General features: G+C 40.2%; 1 long non-coding RNA gene across 1 annotated transcript in view; it reads left to right on the top strand.

Annotated features, from left to right (window-relative positions):
• LOC110302669 overlaps nt 1-26,022 on the top strand; it is a 42,632-nt gene extending 16,610 nt beyond the window's left edge. Inside the window, exon 3 of the long non-coding RNA XR_002378832.1 lies at nt 23,514-26,022. This is a non-coding gene — a long non-coding RNA (uncharacterized LOC110302669). The remainder of the gene's footprint in view (nt 1-23,513) is intronic.
• The last annotated feature ends 1,032 nt before the right edge of the window (nt 26,023-27,054 follow it).

The following is a 27,054-nucleotide window of genomic DNA, read 5'->3' on the forward strand; positions in this document are numbered from 1 at the left end:
TGTTACATGTTACATCTTGTTCTGCCTGTCTAGAGCTGGGATTACAAGCATGTTCTGTTACATGTGGCTTTTCTGTGTGCTGTGTGTGTCATGTGTGTTTGTTGGGAATCTGAACCCAGGTCCTCATCCTTCATGGGCACCCACTTGCAGATATATCCCATGTCTACAGTCCCTGGAATCTTTTTTGAATAGCTATGCAAATATAGTTTTTTATTTTTAATTTGGCACAGAAGAAAATGGGAAAGTGGGGGTGTGGGGGGAATGGCATAAAATTAGGTAAGTAGGACTGTTGAGATGGCTCTGTGGGTAAGGACTTTTGTTGCCAAAGTTGCCAACCTGAGTGCAATCTCCAGGATATTGGTGGTGGAAAAAGAGAGTCAATACTTGACCATTGTCCTCTGATCTCCACATATGCACCATGGCATATGCTTCATCCCAGTGAACACATGAACACATGTAATAAACTGTATCTAAAAATTAAAAATAAAACTGGTATCCACTGTGTGCCTGCCAGGGACTTGCATACATGATTTCCTCTCATCTTTGCAATAATCCCATGAGATTATAGCAGGAATTCTGAGATAAGAATTATAATCTTCCCTTAGCAAGTGAAAAACTGCACTTCAAAGAGATTATATAATATGCTAAAGATTCTTTAGTTTCTAAGGGTATAGCTCCTAATCTCTTCATTTTCCACAGAGCAAACTGTCTAGATGAGGAACTGGTGGATATTGTAATGGAATGTGAAGAAGGAATATGGGACATTCAGGACTTACTCCTGGGCTTCTGCATTTGCTTGAGTTTTCTGCATATAATCACCCTTGAGCACCATACCCTCCTCACTTTCAAGCAGCAAGACATATCACAGATGAAAATATCCTCCCAGTTTATAGCTATGGCATTTGCATAGATTTCTTTTTTTCCCCCAGATACTATTCTGAAGTCAAATCTTGTTTCTAAAGTGCTAGACCTATGGTAGATGCTGAAGAGGAAGTTATAACACAAGTCCTGCCATAAGGAAGCTTTGTCTTTGGATATGAGATAGGATCACTCAGGTAGATTATTCAAGGTAATTGCTGACAGCACACAGATAGTGCCATATGAATGCACAAAAATTCATGCAACAGAAATCAGAGGGTGCTGACAGTGGAGTGGGTACTTAGACTTTGAGTGGAGGGAAGGATTCAAGTAAGAAAGGGTGTATTTCTAGGCAGGAAATGATGTGATGAGAGTATGAATGTATCCCCTTTTCTAGAAGGAGCACATGAAGGCCACATGGCTGGAGTGTTGCCCTATCTGTGTAGTAGAACCTGAGATCTGGAGGTAGAGATCACAATACACAACTGAACACCTGAGCACCAGTAACCATTGTTGATATTCTTGCTGCTGAACTAATTACACACACACACACACACACACACACACACACACACACACACAGTCTCTTATACACACATGTGCACAATACCCATTACCCATATCTGAAAGTGATACAACAGAGATGTTGATCAGGCATCGATGCAGGGACTCTGACACAGAGCAGGAAAGTGCTAATGACCATCCTCCCAAAGCAAACATGGGTTTGAGTTTCCACTGCAGTCATCAGTAACAGGGTGCATGTCTGCAGAAGGCAATTAATTACTACACTTCCTATCGGCTTCAAGCATTTTATTTTTTATTTTTTGTCTGTAATCATCTTCACTTTCTCCTGTGTCTTCATAGCAAGGTTAATCTTTTCATTCAGGCCCCATTCCCTTCAGCTTTCCCATGGAATAAATCTGCCTATGCCACAATCTTAATGTTGTAGAGATGAAAGGCTTTGCTTTTCCCTCTCTACCTAAATTAAGAAAAGACTCACAGTGCAAGGGGGCTGGTGACTTGCTAGGATCTGAGTATATACAGTCTTTAGCCTGAGAAGCTGGAAATATTAACTCAAATGGTACAATCTAAATAAAAAAAAAAGATTGCTCAATATCAAGTAACTTACTTCAAATGGGAAGCCCAACCCAAATGGGAAGAAAAGGATCATAAAAGTAACAATGTCTAGGAAGATTTTATTTCAAAATATAGTTCATGTCCTTATCCATTCACTCATTTGTTTATTATTGATTGATTGATTGATTGATTGACGCTGTCTTTAGGTTACAATTGCTATGTAGAGATAACATGACTAAGGCAACTTATCAAAGAAAGCATTTAATTGGGAGTTTGCTTACAATCTCAGAGGGTTAGACTATGATGATCACGGTAGGGAGGCAGGCAGGCATGTGCTGGAGCAGTAGCAGAGCACTTGCATCTGATTCACAAGATGGAGAGAGAGGGAGAGGGAGGGAGGGAGAGAGAGAGAGAGAGAGAGAGAGAGAGAGAGAGAGAGAGAGAGAGAGAGAGACATGAAGTGGGCTTTTGACACCTCAGAGTCCACCTCCAGTGACACACTTCTTCCAACAGGGCCATACCTCCTAATGCTTCCCAAACAGTTCCGCTGACTGGGAACCAAACATTCAAATACATGAGCCTACGGGACCATTCTGAGTCAAACCTGTGGCAGAATTTTCCCTGTCCAATTACATTAAAATTTTAGTGCAGCAGGAGGCCTGTGATTGGACAGGGAAAAGGGAGGCATAGCTAAGAGTTGAGAGATGGGATGGAGGGAGAGACAGGAAGCAAGATCTATGGGCAGGATGATGCAGAACCAGCATTGTTTTGAATAGCCATGGGTAGATATGCTACTATATTGGGATAAAATAATTGGGGTAACTTGACTAATCTAGGTGGGCAGCTTGTATCAGTATCAATTGGCACAGAAATTATTGTGTGGCCATCTTGTGAATTGAGAATGTATTGATATATAAATCTTACTGGTTAATTATAAGCTTCAAGAGTTTTGTTTTACTGTGTTACTGGAATATGATACCACAGACCATAGGGGTTTATGGTTTTAGGAACAAGCCACTGAGGCAAGCGAACTGGAGCTAGGAAGACTGCAATCAATTGCTGCATGGGGCTAGCCATGGAGGCAGTGGTGTTGGCGGGGTAGAGAGTAGCTGGGCTTATTGCGAAAACTTGTCATTCATTTTTAATGTTTCCTGCAATACACACCACTATAGGTTCTTACCAGACAGTGTAGTCTAATCTTGAACATACAATCCTCCTGCCTTAGCTGCTAGAGTGCTGGGATTATAGGCATGTACCTCCATTCCTGACATTGCTTTAAAACAAAAATGAGAAAAAAAGGTCATTTCCACTGCTTTATTTGAAAATCCATGGGAGCCAAGCATGGTGGTTCATGACTTTAATCCCGTTGAGTGGCACAGTCAAGATTTCTGTTCATTTGAGGCCAGCCTGATCTACATAGCAGGACAATCAGGATTACACAGAGACCCTGTCTCAGAAAGCCAAAATCAATAAAGTAAGGCCAGGGCGCATAGATGCACACAGACAGACACATTATTTATTATTATTGCTGCAGGAGAGCACAGTCAGCAGCAGCAGCAGTGAGTGGGAAAAGATATTGAAGCCTTTCTGCTCTGGTCTTTGACCACGTGCCCGGACCACCACATTCCTACCATTTGAGATATACCACCACAAACACAGTGAAACTATGTACCTAGGGAGAAAACGGCACATGCTGTGGATGGAGGAAAGCCTGAGCACTCTTCATTTTTATGAGCTGCCAAGCTTTGCTGCTGGCTAATGTTTACATTCACAGAGGAATGTGATTTTAATATTGAGCTCATTCCTCTGGAATGTGCATTTTAATAAGAGAAATGCAGGCTCCAGTGTGATATCTCCATGTCAAGTTTTGCGTACATAAATGCACATACAGACACACACACACACACAGAGGCACACATGGAGGTAGGCAAACCTGTGATGTTTTCCAGCTTAAATGGTTGAGAGTCTTTAATTAAATGCAAAGAGGACCACTTATCGTGCAGAAGGAGAGGATATAAGCTGGCAGTGTTTGCAGCTACAAGGGATACCCAGTGTGCATGGGCCATTGTTGAACACTGAAGGAGACAGAAGTACTTCAGGATCAGCTGCATCATCAACGGATCCCAGTGACCTAGATTCAGCTATAGATAATGAACTGGTGGCCTGCGTAGCTAGCTCTGTACCAACAGCCTGTCTGCAGTTCCATGGGCTGCCTGGCAAACAGCACTGTTCCATTTCACCATGACAACCTTGGCTGCTCTATTAAAGGCTGTGTGCAGGGAAATGCTCACTGTCAGCATTGTAAAGATTCCAAAAATTAAGTTTACTCAGATTTTTTAAAATACACATCTCAAAAATCCAACTAAAAAGACATTCTTTAACAGTGTTGGAAGAGCTGGAGAAGACAGATGCGAACAAGTGTTAGCCTTCTGTAAGCCTTACATTATCAGCAAAATGATCAACATTATGTCTTACTCGGCCAACGGTATCATGATAAACACACATCTAACCAAAATGAACTAGTCACTCTCTAAAAGAGAGAATGTACAGGTCAAAAGCCTAAGGAGTTATCTCCCACTGCTATACATATTCTGATCTTTTAAAATAGAAAATATAGAATCAAATAATTTCACAATAAGTAAATGGAAGGGTTTAAAGTGGATTTATTAGAGCCTTGGCTCAGAGTTAATGTGTGCAGAATTGAGTTTCATTGGAGAACGACAATAGTATGCCCCTTGGGGGGGAAATGGGTCTGTGCTTTGGTAAAGGAATTCCATTTAGGGAGAGCAATTTAGGAAAATCAGGCCCTGGTATGTGCACATGATCACATTAAAATGTAACCTCTGCTTGTGTGATGAAAACCACAGCCCAAAAGTGATCGCATTTGCAGGCCTTTATACTGAACACCATGTGCTGAACTCAGCATCCCTTTTTTGTTGAGTTAGTTCTGGAAGGTAAATCTTAGAACCTCCTGCACTTTTTCTGTTTAGTGCACAGGAAAGGGAGTCACACCAGGCTAAAGAATGGCTCAGGGCTTATTACCAAGGCTGTAGCTCAGGCCCGAGACAGAGAGTATATTTACTCAGGTTGAGTAGATTAACATGTGAATTTTGTTTGTTTCTTTTAGGAACAGTGTCTCACTTTGTAGCTTAGCTGTGCTAGGTAGGTTTTGTTTGTTTATTTTATTCTGTTTTGTTTTGTTTTGTTTTTGGTCAGCTTCATATAAGATAGGGTTACTTGGGAAGAAGAAGCCTCATTTAAGAAAATGCATTCATCAGATTGGCCTTTAGGAGTCTGTAGGGGCATTTTCATGATTAATGATTGATCTGAGAGGACCTAACCCACTGTGGGCAGTGCCACCCCTGGACAAATGGTCATAGATTGTATAAATAACAAGCTGAGCAAGCCATCTAGAGTAAGCCAGCAAGCAGGGTTCCTCCTCAGCTTCTCTTTCAGTTCCTGCCCCAACTTCCCTCAGCCATAGACTATGATCAGAACACTTAAGCTAAACAAATCTTTTCTTCCATGAATTGGTCTTGGTGTTTTATTACAGCAAAAAAGCAACTAGGGCGCCAGGTCAGCCTTGAGCATGCTACATAGGCCAGGCACTTCCACTTTGAAGGAAGGGAGTGAGAAAAATCATCAACAGTTTAGAAAAAGCAGCACAAGGCAATTTAGGGGAACCTACAAGGAAAACAATAGCTTAGCCTGGAAAGATAGATCATTCATTCTCTTCTTTAATGGCAGAAATTGCAGCAACACTCCCCTCAAGTCTTCAGCTGCGAGAAAGATTTTCTTCTTCCCACAGCTGCCTTCTGTCCCAATCCACATTGTCTCCTGGTCAGCTACAACCAATCTCTATCATGTGTCAGAAGACTGCCTTCCTTTTAGAGAAGTGTCTAGCTCTGTTTTCAGCTGTGTGACTGTTGTTTTTCACCCCATGTTCCACTGTCAGTGAATGATGTATTAGGTTATCTAAATATGTAATACCTTGTTGTAAATCAATCAGTATTTCAAAAACAATAAACACTGAAATGCATCAAACATGAAATAAACATGAAATTCTTCTCAAAACAATTGAGTGTGAAAATGCAACAAAAAGATCAACTTCTTCATGATAAAAAAAGTGAAATTATAATCCAGAGAACCATACACTCTCATCTTCTTGCCTCCTGATTTCCTGACCAATAGTGTTCCCTTTGCGTCTTCGTTTCCATGATGAACTGCAAGCCTTCTTCATGATGAACCATCTCCTTTGGTATCTGCAGTGCAGGTTGCTCTGTTTGATGCAATTTTCTCAGAGAGTTGGCTTAGGACATGGCAGCTACAACCTCCTGGCAGAAACTCTATGGCATTCATATGAATGATTAAGGTAGATTTGAATCGATCGACTATAGGAGTGATCTGAGGATATCACCACCCAAACTGGGAAGAAGAAAGGCTCAGGTTGCTGTCTTCCTCTCTCCAGAGTAATTTTATGTACTCTGTTCTCCACAGCTCCAGGCTCCCCTCTAGTCTCATCTTCCTCTGTCTCTATAGCAATTGGTTGGTCACACTATTATTTCCTTTCCCAAGGAAACACAGTCATGCTCTCTAATCCTATATGGGCTCCAACATTTGAATGATTAACACAAATTCAGGGTTTTTTTTTTAATTTTTTATTTCCCTTTTTTAAAATAGTTCTTTGAAAAATTTAAAAGGTAAGAGGAATTGCAGAATAAAGATAAGAACTTTTGGTTGTATTTCTGGGACACCCTCCTAAAAATCACATAAGGTTCCAAACTGTGGTCATAACAATGGCTCTAGTCAAAGTCAGTAGGTCAGCAAAAAAAAAAACAAAAAAAAAAAAAAAAAACAAAATATCCTGCCTGTGAGGAAAATAGGGGATGCAAAGATGGTAGTGAAAGGAGCCAGAATGCATTGTAGACATGTATGAACTTATCAAAGAACAAATTTACATCAATAAAAAGGAAGAAAACCCACATTCTACTTGGAAAACAAGAAATACTCACCATCTTTTCAGTGGTAGGCCATTTGATAGAAAAGGCAACACAGGTAGGCCACAGTTAGGCCACTTCTTTAATTGAGTTGTTCAATGGTAATATAGTTGTATGATAATTACTTTTTATTGTGTGATGAATAATAAATGCCCCACTATAGGAAAAAACCCAAAGAATTTATTATATTCTTATGCTAAACTCATAAAATAAAAATAAATCTATAAAATAAAACTAAATATCTCTTCATTTCAAAAATAGAGACTATGTTATTTTATCAGATTATCTAAGACCTTTTTCATAAATATGATAGTGTCTCTTTCCCACTTTTAAATCACCATTTACTTACCAACTTTTGTGGTTTGCTTTACAAAGATGCTCAGTGACTAGTGTGAACATAGTCTCTGGGCAGGGCTTCATAGTTCCTGGTCTGAACTTCTGTACAGCTTTAATGGAGTTCATTACATAGACATGCACTGTCTTGTGGACTGAATCATCGTTGTGATTTGATCATAGTTGTGCCAAGGCTTAGAATTACACAGCAGTTAGTGATGCAAAGGACCAGCCAGTTTCAGAAATACCAACACATCCTCTGATGGGAAAGAATCACCAGTCTTGTCCTGCAAAAGTGTTGAGTTAGCCTGAGAATTTTTACATTTTTCCTGCTGCTAGAGATTAACCCTAAGGCCTTGAGCACTTTATCACTGAAATATATTCCTAGGTATCTTTTTACTCTTTATTATTTTGAGATAGGGTCTCACTGAGTTGCCCAGGTGGTCTTGAAGTCATTCTGTAGCCTTGAACTTGTGATATTTCTAACTCAGCCTCCAAATAGCTGAGATGACAGACCTGGGTCATCAGGCCCAGGTGAGGATATTTAGTATCCATGCAGACAGGATTCAGTGTTTGAATATTTAGTACCCATGCAGACAGGCTTCATGTGAGTATAGTGTTTGAACCCTCCACCCCCTAATGTTGTTTTACAGTTTCTAGTACTGTGGTAAAACACCATGACTAACATCAGCCTGGGGTGGAAAGAGTTTATTTAGCTTACATGTCCTGATCATCTCCATCAGGAAGGGAAGTCACAGCAGAAACTCAAGGCAGGAACCTGGAGACAGAAACTAAAGCAGAAGCTATGGAGGAATGCTACTTGCTGGCTTGCTCAGATTGCTTTCTTGCATGACACAAAACCACCCTAGTGGTGACACTGTCCACAGTGGGCCAGGACCTTGCACATCAACAGTCAAGTAAGAAAATGATCCCTTAGTCTTGTCTATTTGATGGAGGCATTTTCTCAATTGATGCACCCTCTTCCTAGACGACACTGGTTTGTGTAAAGTTTACAAAAACTTAACTATCACAGTTGTCTTTGATGGCTTGTTTTGTGTATTATTCATATGCTTTCTTAGTGATAGTTGTCATGAAGTGAATGAAGATGTCCCCATGGGACTCAATATATTTGAGTGCTTCATTCCCAGTGTGAACTGTTTGGGAAGGATTAGGGGGTGTTAGAAGAGGTGTGTCACTAGAGGTATGCTTTGAGGTTTCAAGAGCCCATGCTATTCCCAGGTAGCACTCTCTGTCTTTTGCTTGTGGACTAAGATGTGAGTTCCTATCTCCAGTGCCATGCTTGCCTACCTGCCTGCTGTCGTGCTCCATTCAATGATGATCATGGACTTACCCTCTGATACTGTGAGTCCCCAATAAACTTGTTCTTTTTTAAGTCACCTTGGTTTTGGAGCTTTGTCATAGCAATAAAAAAAAATGACACAACAGATAACATTTGTTTTTCTTTGCTCTTAAAGATAATATTTTTCCCTCAGCTATGTTTTCCTCTTAAAATACATGATATATGTTTTTTAAAAAAACTTTTATTGTTCTTCAGGCAGAGTCTCATGTAGCTGAATCAATACCACTTCCTACCCCCAACCCCAAAGCATTGTCTTGGTTTTGCTCTCTAAAGGTGTGACTTCTGTCATTGCATTGCATCTCAGTCTAGTGCAGGTAGTGATGATATGACAAGACTGTGAGACAGAACACATGCTTCAGAAAGCTGGAAGGTTTCTGACAATAGTTAGGATAATTTCTGGAGCTGAAAGATGTACTTCCTTTTGGTCATGAGCAGTGAGGGCAGCCCTAGGCTGTGCAGGTACAGTGGAAACCACATGGAGCTCACATGGGTCTGCACTAGAAAGCATTCTGCATTTCATTTGCAGTTCAGCCTTAATCTAGGAAGCAGGTAGATTTGAGATGGAGGAGTAGTCAAAAGACAAATTGTGGGTTGGGGGGTTGTTCCCAACTTTATAGGTGGGACACGTCTATCAGGGTTTTTGAGCCATTGACAACCCATTGACAACCAGCGTGGAATCTAAAGAATATGGGGGTGGGGACCATCTACATAGATAACTACAGTGGGAGGGGCAGCAGAGGGAGCCAGGCCACTTGGGAAGTTATCGTTAGAAGTATGGTGATTCAGTGTGATAGCCAATGATGGGGATACTGAAAAACAAACAAACAAACAAACAAAGGTGTAAAGGAGGGAAGAGCTATGACTTGGGAGCATTAGTATTAATTTTCTCAGAGAATTAAATTTATCTTTATTAATGGGACCAATAAAATCAGTCCTGCTTATTTGAAGCCTTCCAAAGTCTTTAGCTGGTAATATTACAGCAGATATTTCATTACCTAGAAACATTATGAAATTGACTCAGTAACTAGAAGGGATTTTGCCCAACAGCATTGGGTATCACAGTCCTGCATCCCATATGCTTCCAGATTCTCTTTCCAGACTTCCAGGACCTATATTTCTCAAAAGCTGAGAGCCTATGGTGCTCTTGCTCAACTCTCATCAGGCCTCTGGACCCACGAGGCATCTCTGGTTTGATAATGGGGAAACTATGACACAAAGAATTGAATAAGATGAAGCAGTTACTCAAACCAATTTTCTTTAGAAAGAAGTGGGTTGGTGTAGCTTTCATGGCAGTTATATCACAATCAAGTGGTTTAATCAAGGCAAATATGTGATGAACAGGCTAAATAGAAAAAAATTAAGGCTGAGCTATTATCTATGGCCCTTGATTGTTGAAGCTGGTACAGAAAGTATAGGAAGTTTAGGACAGTGACATTGAATTGTTGTCATGTGTTACCTGGGATATTTTTGTCTTTTTGTCCAAGTTAAGAAACAAAAGAATCATGTTTATTCTTAACTTTTTGTTGAGTAAATTCTGACTGGCTATTTGTGAGGGAGTTTTTATTTAATAAGGATAGTCTCTGATTCAGTGCTTGGAAGAGAACATGATGCTAGCTAGAACACAAGAGTTTAGGTGACTGTGACTTATGGCAATGCTACAGAACATAGGTCCCAGTGGATGATTGATAACTGGTGCTTATATTAAAACGATTATCATCAATTGCAGAGGCCATGCCTCATGTATGCGTGTCGTTCTAGGTAGATAGAACTTCAGAATATTCATGTATAGGTGTGGAATTAGAACAAGGCAAGGATAAGAAAAATAAGGGATTTTTAACTAAAAGTAGAATGTTTGGAGAATTTCATTTTAATACGGTTTCCCCGTTTAAATTACCTGGATCGGGCTCTCTCTTCATGCACCTGAACCAGGAGTCATGCCTTTGAGATCTATGCTAGTATTCATTCCTGTTCCTGTAGAGTTGTCCAGGATTGCTATACAGTAATGCAGTGATCTCTTGCATTGCAAACAACAGGAATTAGTGGCCTTAGAAAGCTCACATGAGGCTGGGGGAGGGAAATGCTCAAACCTCTTCTTTTTTTACATGGCTCTTTTAGAAACTTGACACTGAATATCTCCCTGCATCTGGAGGAGAGAAGAAAGAGGCCATGCAGGCATTCAGTACACAATGCTGAAATAAAACCTTCCATTGTCCACCAAGACAATAGCACTAGTTTATAATAATGTTCTACAAGTGGAGCACAAATGACATAAGCCTGCAATGCAATCTTTGTTCCAGTGAAATCTTCCGTATCAACTATCGACACTCCCCAGAACCAAGAGAACAGTCTTTCTCCCATTTCCCATAACTGCTTCCCTCTCCTCACTGTATGGAGAGTTGTGTAATTAACTTCCCCTTTGGGATGGTTAATCATGTTTGACAGCATAAGAACTGTCCTACATCTTGGTCAGAGTCTTGGACAAAGCCCAAACTGTTTGTGTTCATATACAAAATTAGTTAGCTTCATGTCCATTTCCAAGCTTGCTTAGGTTAGATACTTTGTTATGAAGACACATGGGAATACCGAGAAGCAAGGTGCTCACAGGAAAAATCACTGGTTGGAAATACGTGGAAATACTTCACCTTGTGCCAAGAGAGATAACATTTGTTTTTTGAGCTGGAGTCCCATATTCTCATGTTGCCTAAGCAAGCTTTAAGGTTGCTAAGTAGCTGAAAATGACCTGGAACTCTGGATCCCCCTTTCCTACCTTTTAATAACTGTATTGAGGGTGCAGGAATGGGGCAACACACCCAGCGATGAGAAAAGATCTTTTTATGGATATTATAGTAAGGAAAAAATCTATTACTATATCAGAGCATTATGACAAAGGCTGTGGTATAGTCAGAAGCTCTGCCTGGGAATGCTGAGGTTAGACAGTGAAGCATCTCCACGTGGACCATGTGAGAACCCTCTGCGTCATTAATCTAGCTGAAAGCCATGAAGTCAGTGTATCACCTGGCATCAAAAACAATTCATTCATAAGAACCCCAGAAACCAATCAGTATTTGGGGGGAGGAAAATTGATCTGTCACATGGAAATGCTCACTGATGCTGATTCATTGAATATTTGTTCACTTGTTGTTGGGGTAGGGGATAAAACAACATAGAGAACAAAGACTTGTCACAGGAGCATCTTCAGACCACAACTCAGTTCATCCGTCAGTAGGTGACATTTTGTTCACTGGAAGCTTAGAACCTTCTACTCTCATGAACTACAGCCAGCAAGTTTTATCAAATATTATCTTGCTTTGAAATAATTCAGTTAAGTAAATATTTTCTCTTTGGCAAGACTTAAAATACATTGGGGGAGATGGTGTCTTTCTTGTTCTTTTTCTCTATTTTCCCATATTTTTTTCCTGTGTAAAGCATAACATAGTTGCCCAATATGTATCATCTAGAATGGGACATACACAATGTATCAGTGATTATGTGAAGGAAAGCAAACAAGGTAATAAGGGAAGAGTTAGAGGTATAAAATTGTAGAATAAACTTTTTTTTACAGACCTTTTTGGTCTTGAACCATTTAGCAGATACCAGAATGATGTGATGCTATGTGATGGACCATATCTAAGGATGAGATCTCTCTAGGCATGAAAGACAAGTACCAAGGCCCCCAGGCAGCTATGTGTTTAGTGATTTTTGGCAGTAGGAGCTAGTATGTTGTCAGGCTCAAAAGTACCAAGAGATGAGCTCAGAGAGGTAACAAGGGGCCAGTTAGAAGATCTATGATTGAGGTAATGGGTGTGGAGCGGGAAACGAAGTTTTAAGGGACACACCAGGTATCAAAGTTGGAAATGACTTTGGACAAATTTTAAAATAAGCTTGAGGGTCACTAACAAATTAATGTTTTATGTACAAAATAGTATTTGTGTTTGAAATGTCTAGTCATGGGAAGAGTTGATTAAGACAGTCAAAAAAAAAGTGTTAAATACTTAGAGAAAAGACCTTGTTGCTCCATATGCAATTCTACTTAGAAGAAAGAATCAATGAGTTTTTTTGAACCACTTAAGCTGATCCACAGTCAATTTAATTGATCATATAATTATATTGATTTAGTAATTAAGACTTCTGGGGAAACTAGACTCTGTTCAGTTCTTCTATTTGCTGTTCTAAATTAGACATCTCTGAAGGATATATGTTTTACTCTCTCTAGTACAGTGAGTCTGCTATATTAAGTCCATGAACAACGTTAGTAGATCTTCAGTTATTTTTCTAGAGGAGAATTTTTTTTCCTGAAATTTTCCCAGCAATGGCTAAGATATAAAGGGAAGGGGGTGGTGGCGATAAAATGATTTGATATCTCTCCAAACTGGCAGTTTTAAAAAAATTACTAGCCCAACATTCATTTCCATAAAAATTTACATATAAACCAGTTTCTAACTATTCACTTTCTGCACCCATTAAGAATGTTCTGTTGACAAAAATGCCTTCCTGTGCTTCTTCTTGGATAATTTCTCTTGCAAGATTCCAAAATCTTAGTTTGTTGCAGGTTCAGTAATTGGCAAATGGTAGATAATTGTAGAAAGTACTACTACAAGGAATACTGTGTGGAACACTTCTCATTGTCAGAATATAGCTACCTGAGATTGTGGTCTTCAGCTGATAGCCACTGCTATTTCCAATGGCATTCGGCTGTAGTGTTTTTGGTCCTGGTAAGAAGCTATCATTCTCACAACAGCACTGGGAATGAGTTCAATGTACATGGATTCCCATGACATTTTAGTGGCCTTTATAGAATAGTGGCAGATGCCAAACTGAGAGCTCTACGATTAATATGGTTTTGTGTGCCATATGCCCATATTGCAAATAATAAGACTTACTCAAGTGCTATGCTAGAGTCTTCACAAGTATAGGACAGGGTGGTGGGAGTGCCTTAAATAAGCCTGGACATTGTGGTATTAGACTCCAGTTCTCCCTCTGGTTTTATATTTGGCTGAGGCTGCTGTAGTTTTTTGTGAGTCATTGCTTGAGATGCTTATTGTATTCCCTAGGAAAAGCACAATGTCCAAAGACATAAGGGATTAATACTCGTTTGCAGGTTTTACTTTCTGTTTGCTTTAAATAATGATGGTGAATGCTCTAGTTGCTCTCAGAAACTGGATTAAGGACTTAGAAGGCCTCTGTGCATACTAGACAAAGCTTTAACAAAGCAAGTCTTTCATCTGCATAATGGCAACCTCTTCCTGGGGCAAAAGCACAGGAGCCTTCTAGACTGCCCTCCATTCTGTTCCAACTCCTCTGATGTGTTGCTGTGTTCAGTGACACCTGTGGAAGTTGCTTCCATTGACATATCTTACTGTCAGCAGCAAACCTTTGTTCCATGCTTGCAAAATGATACTTGGTACCAGCAAAGAAGGATGGAGTTTGTCTTCAGTCACCCTCCAGTCATTTCAGAAGACCCATAAGCTAGATAAAGGAAAGAGTAGATGCGACTTCCCCACTCCTCTGAGGAGATGAGGACTGATTGAACAATTCTGTGCTACCCATTTCTAGTTCCAATGGCCTTGACTCTCCCGACTAAGGTCTTCCCTTCACTCTCCCTCCCTGTCACTTACCTCCATTATGCAAGAGGTGTGCAAGCCATTGAGTACCAAATGCCATTCATATTATTCATGTACTTCATTTGTGGAGTCTGAGAAGTTCTGGATGAGATCAGGCTGAACAGTTTGCCAAAGTATGCTATCAGTCATTAGAGCATCAAGAAATTTCAAAACACCATTGCATAATGTCAGTGATAATTGGGCTCTGTGATAACCACAAGCATTATGTGGCATCACAGATCTAGGCTACATTCAAGGTAAGGTATGAACATAGATGGAGAGGGATTGGGGCGCATCTCTTTTTGGGATATACACTCAACAGAGAAGCATGCATGGCATTTAAAAGTAGGGGTGTTGGGTTTACAGTAACTTTGAAGCCAACAAGGGCCCTGGTCTTTGAGAAAAACCCTTTGGCCACATCCACCCATTCAGCTTCAGAGGAGATAAAAGGGGAGGGGCCATTAAATGACCTTTAACATATTTTATTTTTGTTGATGGGTCAGTCACCACCTGTATAAACTGCACTCCCCTCTTTTCTCAAACAGTATTCCCTGAGTCTGTTTCTTACCATGCATGGCAGGCATGAGAGATAGTGGGGAGGGGGAGGGGAGGAGCCTCTCATACTGCTTTTTGAAGTTATGTTCTCTAAACATAGATCCTGACACTAGTATTTGCCATGGGAGTGACTAGACTACCGCACTGGGAGGGGAGGGAACAGTAACATGGCTCAGAGGCAGAATACACCACAGGTGTTCCTGCTGAACCAGAAACAACATGGGGCAAGGAGAGGTGGGTTCTTCCAAACAGCCATGTCTCTGTCCACCCATGGAAACTTTCACCTACTGGACAACTATCAAGAGTTATCTAATTTCATCTGTGTAATGGTTCTGCGTTGTGGCTATTATTAGCTCTATTATATATATGAGGAAACAGAGATGCATAGTGATTAAATATCTGAGCCATGATCACATGGCTGGCAAGTGGAAGAACCAGTCTGCAAAGGGAGAGCATTTTCTGTCTTGTTCATTCCAGTGTGTAAAATATCTCTTGGCTCAGGCTTCTTGGGAGGGTGGGGAAATGGCAGAACCATTCAATAGGTCAGTAATTCCAAATTTGAATGAAGATTAAGCATCATCTTTGTGTACCCCATTAGGATACTCTGGATAGGCCTATGTGGTAAACAATGAATGCTGTTTAATTCCTTTCCCGATCGCAAAGTACTCTAAGTTGCTCCACACTACGTTTGTCACTGTTCTATTTTCAGTAACCGTTACGTAGGGATGCATCTGTGGAACATGGAGTGCTTTGAGGATAGTCTGTGTGAGGGGTGACACATCTGGCACCTGGTTTGCTACTCACCACATAATGAAGAAGGACAGAAAGGACCCTAAGTTCACAGTCCACATTCATGACACTGGGTTTTGGCCCAACCTGAGTCTATAATTCCCCTTTCTGAATGAGACATCTGGGAAGCCAATTAGCACAGTACATATTGTCAGCCAACAGCAAAGGTGTGAAAGGATGACCCTTCTCTATGCTGAGGAAACCCCAGCCTTGGATTTCATAATACAAGCAAGCAGACTTTCTATGTTGCCTGCCTGCTCTCAGTGAAGTGACAGAGATAACTTTGGCTGTCTCAGCTCAGGATGAGGCCCTGGATTGGGCAGGGACCTTCGGGACATTCCATAGTAACTTGGTCTTAGGGTCACTTGTCTCCTTTTCTGGGGAAGTAAGTTCCGTTGGCATTCAGGGGAAAATAGCTGCCATTGGTCACTCTGGAGACCTTTTTGGTGGTCCACATGGTTTTTGCCTAGATTCCAGAGCATTCTTGTGAAAGTGCATGTTTAATTTGCTGGGAAACTCATTGCTTGCAAATAACTATTGTTTGGCTCTAAGTTTCTTATTGTCTGATTCTGGCTGGATCATGAAGCAATGTTGACAGTGGTGCCACACTTATAAAGTGTGAATTCAGTCTTTTAGTGGGCTTTCATTGCCTAATGCTCACCACTTTCCTCTCCTCCTAAAACACATCCATGTATCCTGTCTAAAACCCCAATAAATCCTGGAAGATTAACAAGTCAGAGAGAAGTGACAATTTCTTACCCATTTTAATATGTGTGCTATAAACAGACCCTGGTGTCCAAGATACTGTTTACAGTGTTCCTGTGAGACCAGGGTCATTATCATGATCCACGTTCACAAGAGAAAAACAGAGACCATTCCTTTTATTTCTTGTTGCCTCCCTCCTCCCCCCCCCCCCAAAAAAAAAACATGAATTCAAAGGAGCAGAAGCCTTCTGTCCTGAGGCTAGGTCCTTCCTGATTTGGTTGATTACACTTCCCTCAGCTCCCCCCTCTTATTGAATGGACAAAGACTCATTATCCCATTAGGAACTAGCTGGGAAGGCCAAAGGCTCAATGGGAACCTAGAGGAATTTGGCTGGACCCAGAGTTAACAAACCCTACTGTAAAATTAAAGCAAACAGTATTTTTGACTGGAGCACATTCTCAGGGCCTTCAAAAAGCTTTGGAAACCATCCATGGTTGTTGATTTCAAGTAAGAAAATGTCTGAGAGGAACATGAGGCAAAGTCATATGCTCTAGGCCTTCACTGAATGTACACGGAGGCCTAAGCCAGGTGTGAAATGGGGGGGGACCACATGCTTGTAAGCTTAAATACTGAAGAGCTGTGATCCAAAATTGAAAATCCTTAGATGAAGGGAAGAGTCCTTCTCATAACAAACATATTGATTTCATGAGTAATCTACAGGCTGGGTTCTACGTTTCCTGATGCCTTGTAGTTGCATCCTGGGAGTTGTTGTCTAGAGAGATCTTGCCTTTCCTTTCTTGGCCTTTGGTTCTAGGTATGGCCTCTTCAAATAGCCTGCCTCCATCCTGCCATATTTGGAGCCAAACACGCATGTGTGACACCATTATACAACTCATTCACAGCTCCTCTAATCACTATCTCTAGGTCTCATATTGGCCAAGAAATGGAGAAATATGTTCAGCTTGTACTCTCATAGGTGGACTGACCCAGGAAAAACGATCTCACAAGGTCCTGGTAGCTCTGCCCAGATGGTTGAGAAAGGAGCAGCAGAGTTCTAATTACCCAGAACCCATTTAGGAATGAGCCAGAGACTAATTCATCCCTTTTGACTCCTACTAGGAGAGGCAGCATGCAAGAATGCCCATGAAGGCTGGTCAGAGAGAGGTCACACAGTTCTTTTGCCTGGTATGCATCATGTGGATCTTTTGTTAAAAACACAAACCATGGACACTTGCCATACTTGTCTGCACATTCAGGCACAAGAGAAAAAGCCACTCCATATCCTCCATGATTCAAAAAAATATAACTAGCTATGGTGACCCTCACCTCAGTTTTCTCTCTCTCTCTCTCTCTCTCTCTCTCTCTCTCTCTCTGTGTGTGTGTGTGTGTGTGTGTGTGTGTGTGTGTGTGTGAAAGAGTGAGCGAATTCAAATCTTTGCCACTACTACAAGGAACTCAAAGCTGAAATAACTCAAGAAACTCTTATTGTTAGAGCAGCAGTGCTGGTGGGCTATAACTAACAAAAGCATCTGAGGTTGGCTGGAGCAGGCAGTGAGATGGGGATAGTTGGAGACAGACTCTTGACTAGCTTCTCCATTAGGCTCTATGTATAATGAAAGTCAAAGTAGTTAGCTTTCAGAAACCATTACAAACACCATTCAAACAAACACTAGCCCTTGGATGCTCATCTACTCTACCTATCCACTGACCTCGTCATAACTCTCAGAAACCCCTTAAATATAACATCATGTTAGACTCTATCAGTTGTCTTGAATGGAAGACAGTAGATCTGAGACTCAATCCACTGACTCATTGCTCTCACTCAAGGCCTGGTAAATACAGGGCAAACTTGAAGTCTTATGTGTGTACTGTGTCCTATAAAAGTTCAACGATGACAAGTTTTTCAATGCTGAATCTACTGTTTTGACCACTATCTCAGATAGGCTTTCTTACCATTCCTGGAAGATATGGATTGAGCTATTTAGTAGTGCTAACACATGCCAATAAACTTAGAAATGAAACTATGCTTAACTTTACAGAAAATGCAACTCACAAAATGAACTACTGAGTCCATATCTAGACAGAGGGGAGGTAGAACATTTATTTCTAGGCCTAGTAAGTAGCTTGTTAGTTTAGAAGTCTACCTGCCAATTAGGACATGAATTTAGAAGTGGTTCCTTTCATTGATTCATTGCTCTCATTCAAAGCTTGGCAAATGCAGGCTGGTAAATGCAGGGGAAACTTAAAATCTCGTGCATGGACTGTGTCCTCTATGAATTCAACAATGTGAAATCAGAAAATCACAAGGCATATCCATTTTTTCCAAGCCTGTTTGTGGGTGCATATACAAGTGAATCATTTCAGAGACAAAACTCCCACACTTAGAACACAATTTCTTTTCTCCTCAGCAGGAGAGGCTTCTATTCAAAGCCTAGGTCAAGAGTGACCTTGACATGGCAAAGTGATTTATTGAGGATCTCTTCCCAGCAGGACAGGCTTAGGTTCTGGGAAGGAGAGTTGAACAGTTAGAAAATTCTCTTTATGATGAAGAATACAAATGTAGTTTCAAAAGGAATTCTTATTTAGAATGATGAAATAAATCACAATTGTTGTTAGAGCCTTAGAGATTTCAGATCCTCTTTGTTAAGATCTCATGGGGACACTTTCCAGATATACTTGTGTAGTACTTTCTGGTTGTAGGTTGGCATCCCATCTTATCTAGGAAACTCTACCAAGCCCAGTAGATTTCAGCATGCTCAGAGCCCTCCACCTATGCTCCCATTCTTCAGTAAATATGCATGGATATTATTTATTGCCTCTGAATTTCTGCAATGCAACAGGAGCTAATTAGACACATGACACTGATGCAGCTATCACATCCTCTGATTCTCAACTATCTAGCCCTCCCCCTCACCCCCTTGCTCCTCAGCCCCCACTTGAATCACACCAGCAGGGTGGCACCTGAATCACACCAGCAGTGTGGCAAGTCTCTCTTTTTCTTTAACACTGTTCTGAAGCCTTTTGAAGCAATGATCCTCCATCTATTTGAACACCCAGGAATTCTTGGTAATGCCTGTAGACATTTTGGATTAGCATAGCTTGTGTGGTGGTGGTGGTGGTGGTGGTGGTGGTGGTGGTGGTGGTGGTGGTGGTGGTGATGGTGGTTGGTAATGGTAGTGGTGATGTTGCTAACCTGAATGTAGTAGGCAGACTCTAAAAGGGACTATAAAAAATACCCTTCAGTGCACAGGATAGTCACAACATAAAATGAGTTAACGTGTCCTGAGGTTGAGAAGCCTTATTCTTGTGTGATTTAAGAGCCCTGATCTGTGTTCCTATAGCTACACCCTCAGAATGTGTGCTTGTGACTCACTGGGGCAATTACTGTATTACCTGTATTATCTGCTTTACCCATTGAGTGTTGAACTCTGTGAGGGAGTTTTAATCTTTCTAGTGTTCCCAGAACCTAGCTATATCATACACACTGAATTTTCTATAATGGTAATTCAAAGTGAGGGGCTCAACTTTTATCTAAGCCATATGTTAGCAAGTCTCCCATTTAGTATGCTTTTTAAAAAAATATTTTACTTATATAAGCAATGTGTCTTTGGAAAGACTATATATTTCAAGAGAAAAAGTTATCTCTCTTCCACTTTATTTTCCTCAATATTTTTGTTGTAGCTAAGCATTTAATAGATGCTCAATTGATTGCAGATTATCTACTGATTTCATCTAAATATTGGTAGAGTTTAAAGTTAAAGTTAGATCAAGGTAGGATAGTCCTAAAAAGTGATGGCTTCTGGTAGAAATGCACTAAAATTCAATGTAAGAGTTTAAGTTACTTTTTTAAAAAAAATTTATTTGAATGTGGACTTGCATGGTACAGTACATACATGGTGGTCAAAGGCCAGATGGTGGGAGTCAATTATCTCCTTCCATCATATGAGGTCCAGGGATTTGATTCATGTCATCTAACTTGTTGGCAGGTCCATTTCCTACTTAGCCATCCTCTTAGCTCCAGAGCTATGTTTGAAGAAGGAAAATGGAAGGTTATCTGGTTATAAAGGACGTTTTTCTTAACACAGTACAGACCATTTTGTAGGAATGCTCTTAATTTATCAAGAGAAGTATGAGTTTATAATAACCAGCATTAGTGAAATATAATCTAGTAAGAACAACGATGTCTTGAGACTTGTTGAACAAACTGCTTTAGACCAGAGTTTCAAAGCCAACACTGTGGTTTAAAAGTAAATGGAGCAGTGTATGATTGTCAGTGGGTCATTCTCCCAGATATTTTGTTTACTGATCAAAAACAACCTGAAAGAGAAGTGATTGCTGAGAATCAAGACTACAGAAATGGAAGTCCCAACGACGGTCCTAGTTACAACGGCTCTTGCCAGTTGCACAGAACTTTTGAATACATTAAATTACTTATGGATTCATCCTGGGGAGATTTTAGATTTTTCATATTCCTTTTTTCCATACCTTTTGTGTGGTGACTGGGAGGTTTCCAGAGTGTCACAAACTGGAGATAAGCTCCCATCAACCTACCCAGATGCTTGATAGGTGAAAATTATAGGAATGAGTAGTGGAGGTTTCAGGGGACTCCTGATGGTCTAAACAATCAGAGCAGCACTTGAATTGTTTTAACTTGAATGCTAACATGACATCAAGGGCAAGCCTGGGGTTTCAAGATGCCTTATGCCAGTCCCTTTGAAGCCTGAATCCAATATCTTTCATCTAATACCATGGGGTGTACAGGCTATCACAGGATCTAGGGATGTGAGTGAGTTGCAGGAAGGGAAAGGCATCCCGAGGCTCAAGGCTTCTATTATTTGGGAGGTGTGTGGCATTATCAATTTCTTACTGATTGTATTGGTGGTCAAGAATCAATTCTATTTTTCATTTATAGAGATATGTGATATGGAATTATTGTTGTTACCTCTGTCATCTAGTGTCTCTGACTGTCTCTCTTTCTCTCACTCTCTACCTCTTTCTCTTTCCCCTTCTCTCTCTCCCCCTAGGATCTAAAGGCATAATTTCATCAAAAGGCATAATTGCATCACATGGGAAATAAATAAATATATCTCGACTGACTGATGCTTATTTTGAAAACTCTTGGTTTCAATACAATTGGCCTCTGTCTGTGCATCATTTCCTATTCCAGCTTTTCCAGGATGCACATTGCATAGGTACAAGATAAAATTTCATATGAGGCACATTTAAATATTATATCTTTTATGATAATAGATATACTCTATTACCTTCACTTGTATAGATAATTAAGGAAGTTGGTTACTAGAAACCCTGGTTTAACATGAACTTTGCTTAACTTCAGGCATGGAAGAATAGAGGCCTGTGTGCAATATGGGTAACTCTTCTCTGTAGAAACCTTTGGCAGTTTTCTTATCTCATTGTGTAATAAACATTGAACCTTGAGATACAGAATAAGAAGGGGAAAAAAACCTGGGTAACTACCCCTGACTAAGGAGATAAACAAAATTAGGCATTTGGCTAAGCCAGACTGGTGAATATCTTTTCTTGATGATAATACAGGGGAACCAAAAAAATATGGTGACTTCTTTCAGAGGGTGGCTAAACAGAGCACATGTGCATCTAGAATTTTCTTTAGGTACTTTCCTGGAATACTCAAAGGGAGTCTTCATTGTTAGAGTAGAAAGTGGCCCTACCATGAGAAATGGGACAGATGATGAAGGGAGGTAAGGAAGTAAAAAGGAAGAAGAGGGCAGATGGTACATCCTGGGTATCCATTGACCTACTAATTCACTAATGCCTAAATCCATTGTGTTCAACGTCTTTCAATTCCAAGAGTCAATAATTCTCTTCCTTTGTATTCTTGCTCATTTGTTTACATGGGTTGTTTCATTAACAACCAAATGAGTTCTGATGAACTCCATCTGTAGATACTCAAGTGTATTGTCTAAATCACTGTGGTCAATCAAAGGCAGAAGGATGTTCACCAGAATTTCTCTCCTTGGAAGAACTTAGACAGTTGACTACTGTAGGCCCCAAATGGGAACTGTTCTATCTTAACTACTATGATTGCTTCCAGTATTAAAAAATCTCTTCCCACAAGGCCCCACTTGCTAGATTAAAGAGCCATGAGCCTGAGCAGCTGTGGTTGAAAATAAAACTGTCTGGAAGCCAGAAAATGCCGTCTATATGCTGGGTCAGAATATTATGTAGATGGTAATTTTAGAATAGTCTATATGACTGTAGTATATGAAGTATAATGTTGCTTTATGAGACATTATAATAAGTCTTGCCCCACTTTCTGTGTGTGTTTGTGTGTCTGTCTGTGGCATACATGTGTATCCATTCAGAGAGCAGAGGTCATTGTCATTAGTTGTCTTCCTTACCCTCTGTCCACATTTATCTTTTTACACAAGATCCTTTACTGAACTTGGGGCTAGGTCAATTCTACAGATCCTTCTGTCTCACCTCCTCAATTCTCAACAATCTAATAGGAGTGTCTTAGTATTTCTATTGCTGTGAAGTGATGCCATGACCAAGGCAAGTCTTATATAAAACAAAACAAAACAAAACAAAACAAAACAAAACAAAACACACATTATTTGGGGATGGATTACAGTTTCAGAGGTTCCATTCACTATCATCATGGCAGGAAGTATGGTAACCTGAGAGCAGACATGGTGCTGGAGGAGTTGAAAGTTTTACACATTTATCCAAAGGTGGAGACTGTCTTCTGAAGGTAGCCAGGAGCAGGCTCTCTTTTCCACACTGGTCAGAGCTTGAGCATAGGACCTCAAAGCCCACCCCCACACTGACACCCATCCTCAAACGAAGCCATACCTACACCAACATTGTCACACCCACACCAACTTTGCCACACCTCCTAATAATGCCACTCCCTTAGTCAAGCATATACAAACCACCACAAAGAGCGTATTTCCAAACAAGCTTCTACATGGGTATTTGAGCTCAAACTCAGGTCTTCATGCTTGCAGGCAAGAATTTTAAGCACAGCTTCCTCTCCTCAGCACTCCTACCCTCAATTTTTCAGTGAGTTCAGTCTTGTAGAGTCAGTTACCAAGGTGTACAGTAAAAAAGATGGAAAACAATATAGTATTAATTTGACAACATACAGAAAGACAGAAATGTGTATCTTATTAAAATAAGCTACCACAATTCTAGACTATACAATTTTAGGAACTGTAGTCTGCATAGCTAATAAAATCTTTTTTTTTTTCAATATAGAATTCTGAGTCTCTTCTGGACTGTGAAGAAGAACTTCTAGAAAGTTGTGTCTGCTGAGACAGATTGACTGATTTGAATTTCAGTGCTATGGAGAGATTTGAATGTTACAGGTCCAGAGACTAATTACCTTATCTTCCGTTAACCTTATCCCCCACACCTCAACAGCTATTCCTTGCCTGCCTCTGTGTCAGAACCAGCATCCTGTGACTAATAGATAAAAGCCTTTGGAAATTCTTAATTTAACAGACCTTCTACCAAACCCAAAGATAACAGTGTTAACAGAAAACATCTTTGGTCTATAAAATAAGTTTCCTCAACCTTGCTGTAACTACCTCTCAGATATGCCCACTAATGTATTTTAAGCCTTGTCCTGATTTATGACTTTCAACTTTCTGTAAAACTATAAAACTTCATGGAACTGCTTCTAGTTCAAACATGGACTTTGAGGTATCTTAATCTGTGTTTCTGGTCATTCAGAATGGATCCAGAATGAACTAGCTTTTATTCTTTTAAGAAGGAAAATTGTTTTTTGAGTTGACACAACCAAAGCCAAATTTTAAATAAATTAAAAATTATTTTTAAATGTAAGAATTGATTATTGATATTAGCTCCCCCAATTAAGCAAAAGCTATTGACATAGTATGTTAACAAGTATGCATGTCTGTCCTTTGATGTGTGAAGGAATTCAAATATGTTTTGGTGAGCAAGTTTAGTAATAGTGAGGGACTATGGCTATCATAGTATGGGGCCTCCTCAGTAACAAGACAGAAACTAAGAAACTTCTATCTCTTTAAAATAGAATGGACCATTTTGCCTCCAGAGGATGTAAATTGAACATGTCTTTGTGTTTCGCTTAGAATTTTACTTCTGTTCTCACACCCCACCCTCCTTTACATGAATATTAAGGTCCAAGGCTTTAGCAACAGGCATTTGGTCCTGGGGGAAGAAAGGGTAAAGGGAAGAGTGTTGTGTATGGCTTTTCATATGTTAATGGTTGATTCCATGGCAACCATTGAAAAAAAAAGAAGGGCCAGGGACAAAAGGGGCTGCAGGAGAGAGGATGGGGCTCTTTCAGGGGCTAGTAAGAATAACAGCCCAGACCCTCTCCTCTGAAAGATATCTGATGGCCAGACCTCAAAGGACTTTGTCTTAATAGTGCAGTCAGTATGTAATTAATGCAGAGTTTTATGAGTCCAAATTTCACCCTCAATGATGTTTCCCCTTTAAAACGTGGAGAATAAGAATCTGAAACCAAGAGGATGTTTCAAATCACTGCTCCCATTGGGACCCACAAGGGAGTCTATCCAGAGGACACACTAGACTATCGGCTCTAAGCATCAGACATTTTAGTTTTGAGTTAAAAGGTCAAGGGCTTTTATCTTTGAGTACAAGAAAGCTTTTAAAGCTGGCTGACTAAGAGCAAGCACAGTGGGAATGGCTGTGCTCTCTCTCACATGCATCCTTTGAACACTGTCGTCCCTGATGACATGTTGAAATGGTACAGCACACAGACAAGAGCAGGTCACAGGACACAGAGGACACTGGTGACATTCCATTCCTTGGCTTCCTTGACCAATGAAAAGACTTTCTGGCTGCCTATCTATCCTCCCAGAAACGTGAGGTGACATCCTCACATCAGATTCCCTAGTGCGCTACATCTTCATGTGAACTTCGGTGGTTATACATATGAAATAGCTGTTGTATCTTGCCAGCACAGCACACTCTTTCTAGCCCTTTCTCAACTACTGCAAAGCATTACATTCAGTAATAATGCCAACTTTACCAATTTTCTATCCAGCCTTGTTTTCTCGAATGTGTATTCCTCAGTCTTTGATTGAATTATATTGAATTCCTCTCTCTCTCTTTATTTTTTTGTCTCCTTTAAATAGTTGCCAGAGACCAGCCACCAGTAGCTGCGACACAGTGTTTTCTCTGTTTCGATAGACACAAGGGCTTTTTATCACAATGGAATGCTTATGGAATTGCATGTTTCAAAAGACACTAAACATGAAAATACAACTTCATTCAAAGTCAGGTTACAATTATGAATAGCAAGGCTAGAGTGAAGATAGAGAGAAAGAAGTGCTGGTCTGTCTTTCTTTCAGTGGTTATAAACTGTAATTCATTTTTTCCCTCATAAGCCTTATGAACTTAGTCCCACTTTCATGCTATTCAAAACTCTGATGGGGTGGAAAGAACAGAGTTATTGTAGCTACCAGGAATCCCAATTTGAGATCTGACAATATTGCTACCAATATTATATTATAAAGAGATAGTTTCTTCAAAATGATCTTATTTTTGAATGCCTGTTTGCTTGATGTTTGCTGAGTAGTATTTGACATCTGATATTTTGGCAACAACACTGAATAATTAATCTATTCATCAAAAATTTTAGAAGTGTTTTTATAAACTAGGACTTGGTCATATTTGGTCAGTACATGCTATGACTGGTTCTCATGGAAATGTAGCCTAGTATATATGGATAATTGTGTAAATAAAGAATCATCCCTTTAACCATTTTTTAGTGTCTGGTTGCTTCTGAAATTAAGACATGATGTTTAAAAAGATACATGGATGAGAGAGCAAACAATCAAACAAACAAACAAAACAAAGAAAAGAGATCTGGTTAAATAAAATCCAGTCAAAATAGGAAAAGAAATCATGATCAATGTAGAGACCGGTCACATTCTAGGCACACTCCATACAACCCCATCATGATGCTAGATGACAAACATACTGCAAGTGTGTTGTCCCCAAAGTTTTGGTGTGCACAAGAGCAAAACTAACTTGAAGTCTATGATAAGCAAAGCTGTTCTGACTTGTTTTAAGGAACAAGAGAAGCCCTGAGCACTCCCTCCTCCCCATATCCTCCCCAGATCTATGTAAGGGTACATGGAGACACAGCCAACACATTCTTAAAACAAATATAACATCAAGTCTTCAATAAATACCTTGTATAATATTTTTCCCATGACAAGCTAAGACAACTGATGACAAGTTCTCATCCCTAACCAGGGATCTTCTCTAAGGACAGGGAGCAGCCAAACTTGGCTTGCCCACAAACAGCTGTGCTCTGTGCCCTCTCACTCCCTGTCAAAAGCACACCCACCACATACGCCTGCACACAGTTGCCAACACTAAAGGCCAAAGCTAATTGGTTTGGGGAAAGGAAAGACACTTGTCTCAAGAGTAACCACTGTTTACAGACTTGCCTGGGAAAGGATGCCTGAAGTCTAGGGGACACAATCAGATGTGCTTTTTAGGATGTTTAAACACAAGAGGTACACAGAAAGAGGCAATTATTTGGAAATGTGAGCAGAACCTGAAGGAGAGAGAGAGAAAAGTCACCTTGTAATGGTCAAAAGGACCCCAGACAAGAAATAGGAGCAAAAGAACACATAGAGTGAAGCATGGAATGATTTCTCAGTCAGATGCAGTGCCTGCTTGTACTCTTGAGTCCCTGGGAAGCCAAAGCAGAAAATCATGAATTTTGAAGCTAGCCTGGGCTATATGGTACGATTCTGTCTCAAAAAAGTAAATC

This window comes from Mus caroli, chromosome 10, assembly GCF_900094665.2.
Source record: "Mus caroli chromosome 10, CAROLI_EIJ_v1.1, whole genome shotgun sequence".
In the NCBI taxonomy this organism is placed as follows: Eukaryota; Metazoa; Chordata; class Mammalia; order Rodentia; family Muridae; genus Mus; species Mus caroli.